At 37.2% G+C, this 6,159-nt stretch overlaps 1 long non-coding RNA gene across 1 annotated transcript in view; it reads left to right on the top strand.

The window, feature by feature from the left end:
• Positions 1–6,159, top strand: part of LOC308068377 — an 81,693-nt gene that overhangs the window by 24,787 nt on the left and 50,747 nt on the right. The window lies entirely within an intron of this gene.

Below are 6,159 nucleotides of genomic sequence, written 5' to 3'. Positions count from 1 at the left end.
TCTATTTTATATTCTTTTCTGTAAGTCAGCAGAGTGGAGTTCATTAACTTGATATGGATCTTTTTCAGTCTGTAACCATTCACCAAGAATGGATTTAGGAGTATATTTTTATGGTAAATGTACTGATACTGCTTACTTTAATATAAAGTTTAGCTTTTTAACACATTTTCCCTATATACACATTTGGCTCTTTCAGAACAGGACTTGTAACCCAATCTTCTTTCTTCTCATTTCAGCAGAATTCTTACTTCTAAACTAACATAGATAGATAGTCCTGTTGTAAGGATTAAAAAAAAAAAAAAGTATATATTTATTTGTGCAGTACTTAGAGGAGTATAGTTGAGCAAACTATTTATTAAAAGGAGTAACAGTTACCATAATACTTTACATAGTGGGCACTACTGAGTTGTGGTGTATGGTGCCTTTTTTTTTTTTGTGGGGGAATATTCAAATAGAAACTACATAGTGGATTCATACAAACCCCTGTGATAGAGAGCCATAATAATACTGGATGCAGTTTTTTCTTTTCTGAAAGTGATAACACAACATGTAATACCTAACTGAATAAGGAGATTTGCTGCTGAAGTAACACAATCAAAAATGTAATTTAGCTTGAAACTCTCATGGAAACAGCTATGACTCTTGTACCTGTCCCAATTAATTATAGTGTGAAGATGATTGCATATATGTTACTGATAGGGTTTTTAGGAGAATTTCTGACAAAGCTTTTGCTGGAAATGCTAATGAAAAACATGTAAGATTTGAGTCTTCTGCTTTAATAAATAAACCCACTGTCTGCATAGGACTTTTAAAACAATTTTCAAAGGGAAAGTATCCTATGTTCAGAATGCTTTTTATTTTGAATATCTTTAATATGACATTAGGAAGGGGGGTGGGGAGGGTTTTTTGGACCCATTTCCTTTTGAAATTATTTACCAAATCATAAGATTCTGAAATAGATTTGTGATTTTAATTTTAGAGGAATTATCTGAAGCACATCTATTCAGTAACTGTACAACCTGACAGATTCATCTGTCTCTGGAAAGTTTCCAAACTGGTATTGGTGTGTCTCATAAAGCAGAAAGAACATAATCTACTTTATGTAAGACCACTATATTTACCTTAACGGAACTGGCAGTTATCTGAAGTGTACCAAGAATCCTTGGTATGGAGCCAAATGGTGATTAAAAGGTGCTTTATTTTTATTTTAGTTTTTCTTTCCCCTGAAAGTACTTGTGACATCCACCCTACCCTCTGCACAGGGATCCTCCTATTGGCAAATACACTACTTGGTTTGACAAGATAGCTCTACACCACGAAAACTCCATTTGTCTCACTGTGCTGGAACCTTTGCAGAAAACCATGAAACTATTGTAAGTTTTATGACAGATCACATCTCAGTTATTCCCAGGAGCCCTTCTTCTGGCCTTATAGTGACTTACTAACCTTGTTTAAGCTCACCTTCAGGGGCGAACGTGCACCAAGTGATACTGGTCTGAGCTAGCCAAAAATATGCAAAACTTCTAGCATACATTTCCAAGCATTAGATGTGGCTCATAACAGAGCTATCAGAAAATCAGTTTCCTATCCTGCACCAAAAGCCCCTGTGGAGACTGTGGACAAAATCAGATAGCCACTAGCATGAACTTCTATAAATAATTTATAAAGGTAAAATGTGTCCACTTACTAGCAAAAGAACAGTATCTCAGGAAGGAAGACTGCATTTCTGATCCTTCAGCCTTGATCCTTAAGGAATAACTAAAAAAAAAAAAAAGGTATATTCATAACTTTCACAGCTGTACTTGACATTAAAAATCATTGAGGTACTGACTTCCTAGTATCTAGTCTTTTTCTCCAGGTGGCACCTCTGCCTGACCTCTCTGTCTCACCAGACCTACTGAACTTATTACTGCTTCACTTGCTAACATTACCCTCTGCTCTGCTGGTAACAACCATAATTTTCTTTCAAATTGGCTAAATAATTAGCATAATTAGTCTCAACCTTGAGTTTACTGTTTTTATTTTAGATCTAAAGGAGGACTCGTATGCCCCAAAAGCGTGTCTGTATAGTCTTTTTGCATAACTATCACTCAGTAAGTCTAGTAAGAAAGGAAACAAAAAGTCCTTTCAAAGCTTCCCTTTCCCTGAAGCATAGATGGATTATATGTGTTCACACAAAATCAGCTATTGAAATGTACTTCTATAAATCAGTATTTCATATCATTGAAAATTCATCACAGTTTCACTGTATTCAGTTAAATACTTTGTACAAAACAAATCACTTTCTGGTTGAAAAGATTTGATCGTGAAACTACATTCAGTACTTCTAGGACATATTGTAGTGACTTTATGATATTGCTAGTGTTTGGGGTTTTTTTTTGTTTGTTTTTGTGTTTTGTTTATGGATAAAATACCCTTCACCGTACAACTGAAATGAGCAAAAATATTTCTGCAAAGTTTTGACGGGGTAAATACCCTTGTGGTTTAAGAACTATAGGTGATCACACATTTCTTATAATTTTCTAATATTTCTTGTCAATTAGGGTGATGCCACATCTTTAAAGTACGTGGTTCTATTTACTTTTTTTGTGTGTATAGAGTTGTCATTCTTACTATACTCAAAACCTTGTACGGGCAAAGAGGACCCCAGTCAGAAGTGGAACTAGAAAATTATTGTTACTCCAGTTCATGATTCAACATTTTAATAGTCTCATTTATTAGTTATAATAATATACATTCTAATTCAAGTCAAGATAGAAAAACTTTAATAGAGGAGTTAAATTGCTTTTCAAGGGAAATAAAAAAATCCTTCCTGGAAACCCCTTTTTCTCTGGTGGTGTGTTCAGCCCCCCTGGGTCCAAAGACTGGTAGCTTCAGCCTTCCTGAAAGAGAAAGGGAGCAGGGCTCAGGATGAGCTGTCAGCATCCTGAGGTCATCACTGGGAGGCGTGTGGTCCAGTTGCAGGGAGTTTCTTTTCCTTTGCTGGGAGAAGATAAATGCTGATAATTCTTTCCTCCACAGTCTTGGATCTGCCTGGGCTCTATTTTTATGTTTTCTTAACACAGCTTATGTGCTTGCTCTTGTCCTTGGCTCTGCCATTCACTTTTTGTTCTAAAGCTGGTTTTATGTGTACAGTGAAAGGCTGCACTCCTGTAGTGACCTGTGAATTACAGATGTGGTTTCTGTCAGAACCCCTGAACTTCTGGTACCATCCTGTGCACATGCTCTCTTCCATGCCTCATTTTATTCTAGAAATACAGACAACTCAATCTGCCCTGAATAACTCCTCGTTATCACTTCAAACCAAAGGAAATCTGAAACAAATTTAGACAACAGTTACCTGGCCACCAGACAATTGCTATCACAATTTTTATTTTTGTTAGGGCTAAAATCAGCTCAAGTGAAGAGAACCCAGGCAAGTCCTGAGACCCTGAGCTGTGAGGTCAGTAGCCTTTAGTACTGGCAAAATTATTTTCTTTATCATACAGATGCTTGGAAAGTTCAACCAAACCAAAGCCAAATTATATTACAGAGATAACATCCTATAAACTGCATATATAGCAAGAATTAAACTCTCCCTTTGTTCGTATCTGCTCACTAAAAAAATCTCAGACAAACAAACCCCAAACCAAACAACTTTATCTTGTCTTCCATGCAGTTCACTTACCATATTTTATCATACTGGGATGCTAGCTTCTAGTATCCTTTCAGTGGATGTGGAATGAAATGTAAAAGAAAAAATACAAAGTCCACTTCTAAACAAGTATAGAAACTTATGAAGAACTTTTTCAGCAGTGAAAAAACATCTGCCAGGAGTTTTGAACATTTGTTTTGCTTCTTGAAATAAGTTGATAAATAATAATAATAAAAAAAAACAGCAACCCCCCCCCCAAAAAAAAAAAAAAAAAAAAAAAAAAAAAAAAAAACAAAAAAACCCAAAAAAACCCACCAAACCCACCAGAACTTTCTGAAGAGGTGATTTGCCATCAGTGGACTAAAATAAAACAATTGTCAAAAAAAAAGTTCATTTTTTTGCTTCTAGTTCTTGCCTGTAGCACTCACCTGTCACGTATGTTTAAACAGTCTTTGTGTCGAGAGAAAGAGGGACCTCTAGAGTGGTCTTTCACAAGAAAAAGCCTCATTAATAGGTATGATGTGTTTTGATTGGGTTGGGGGTTTTTTGGTGGTTTTTCTTTGTTGTGGTTTTTTTTTTTTTTTTTTTTTTTTTAATTTTTTTTAAATTTTTTTTTTTTAAAGTAGCCATGGAGTGAATGGGAACGAAAACTACATTGTGAAAGTTTTGGTCTTTCACAGAAGATGATTCTTATATTTTTGCTAGCCCAAAGAGAACTGTGCTAGATCATAAATGAATCTTGTGAATGAGAATAACTGTAGCTGCATGATGATAATTTGAGTATTTTCATTATTTTTCATTAGCCTCAGCTAACGTGCACTTGAAATAAAACACCCTGAGATTTCAAAAGAAAAATGTTATTTAGTGTCTCTGGGTCTTCCACAAAGCTGCTGGTATCAAGCTTAGAGACTTGCTGTGCTGTTATTCCTTACCTTATGTCTCTTATCATTAGTGTGTTAAAATAATTTCTCCAGCAAAATAAACTGTAATTGCAACTGTTCAGTGCCCACCTGAGAAAACTACTTTTACTGTTAAAACTGAATAGATCGAAAAGGTTCAATGCATTCCTTCTCTACAGAAAAAACGTCTCAGAACAAGACCAACAAAGTAACAGAACAAGCAGGAATTACATTGCATGATGTGTTTACGTTTAAACCTGTCAGGTTTTTTTCTTCAAACCTAGTACCCTCCTCTCTTCTTACATATTTCCTTTGCATCTCTCTTCTTCCTCTTCTTCAGTGCTGTTGTGTGATTTCCAGATCCCTTTAATGCTAGTTTAACATCAAAGAGTCAGAATCCGTTTTTCTTCCCTTAATAAAGACCATGGGTTTAAGTGATCTCTGCATTACAAATTGGAGTCAGATTTTCACAGATGCCAAGATTCTACTGCTTTCTGTGCCCTGGTTTTGAAAATCTTTTAAATGCCTGTGTGGTTTGCCTTGGAGTGTAAATCTGTCCCTCAAAGGAGGATCTTAATATTGAGCATTCCCATTAGTCGCTGTTTCAAGGCCGGCTTTAATGAAGATGAAGATGTTCCTTTCACGGAGGTTTTGAAAGAAAGTTCCTCAGAAATATGAAAGCTTTCTTCTAACATTTCACAAAATCAAGAAAGTAGCCATGAACTGAAAGGCTTTAACTGCCTTTTTTTTTTTTTTTTCTTTTTTTTCTTTTTGTTCCTCTCCAAGAAATGCAGCCATTCCCTATGAAACTTTGTAGTTGGAAGCCCATTTACAGTAATAGTTTCAGCTGGTCTTAATGATAGGTTGAAACAGCCGAGGTAATAATGTTTTCCAGAAAGAGATGTGTTCGGGCTCTTTTCAGCTTGCGGTGGGATAGTCCTTTTAACAAAGCAGAAAGACAACATGTTATGAGACTATATGAGGATGCGACAAACCACACTAGTTCTAATTTACATTGCCAAAATGAGAAGGCAGGCCAATGGAGGTGAAACAGCAGTATTCTGAGAATGCCTGATTTAGCAAAACCTGATATAATCATACCATCATGGAAAGGGAAGATGGATACAATGGATTCGTTCCAGTTGTGGCTAATTTCTTTTCTCTTTCCTGAGGCAGAGAAAGATCATGCCTTCAAAACCCCTGCAGGGGGGCCAAAAGCAGATTTTGGGACTGGTTTTGGTGCCAGAAGATGGCCAGCAGCTTGCTGTCACTGGCATTGGCCCTGAGCTCAAACTAGCATCGCGTGAAGACATAGGGGAAGCAATCTGACATGTGCGCTTACGCTGTGCTGAGCTGAGCTGCGGAATCTCTCCCACTCTCTGAAAAATCTGTGTTTCCCATTGCGGTGGGAGGAGAGCGGAGGGGTTGCAGGAGGACGGGGCAGGCTTTCAGCTGTATTTGCTGTTGGGGCAGTGTGGCTGACAGGCCTTGGTGTGGTGTTTGTTGCCTGAGCAAGATAAAAGGTGTGTTTTGGGGAAGTTGGGACTGATCCAGAGCTGCGTGTATAGAGATGGTGCATCCCTGCTTGGCCTCGTGGGGGACTGGGTGGGATGTGGCACTGCGCTG

This window comes from Falco punctatus (genome assembly GCF_963210335.1).
Source record: "Falco punctatus genome assembly, chromosome: 1".
In the NCBI taxonomy this organism is placed as follows: Eukaryota; Metazoa; Chordata; class Aves; order Falconiformes; family Falconidae; genus Falco; species Falco punctatus.
The sequence above is the reverse complement of the archived record's forward strand: the minus strand, read 5'-3'. Positions and strand labels throughout refer to the sequence as shown.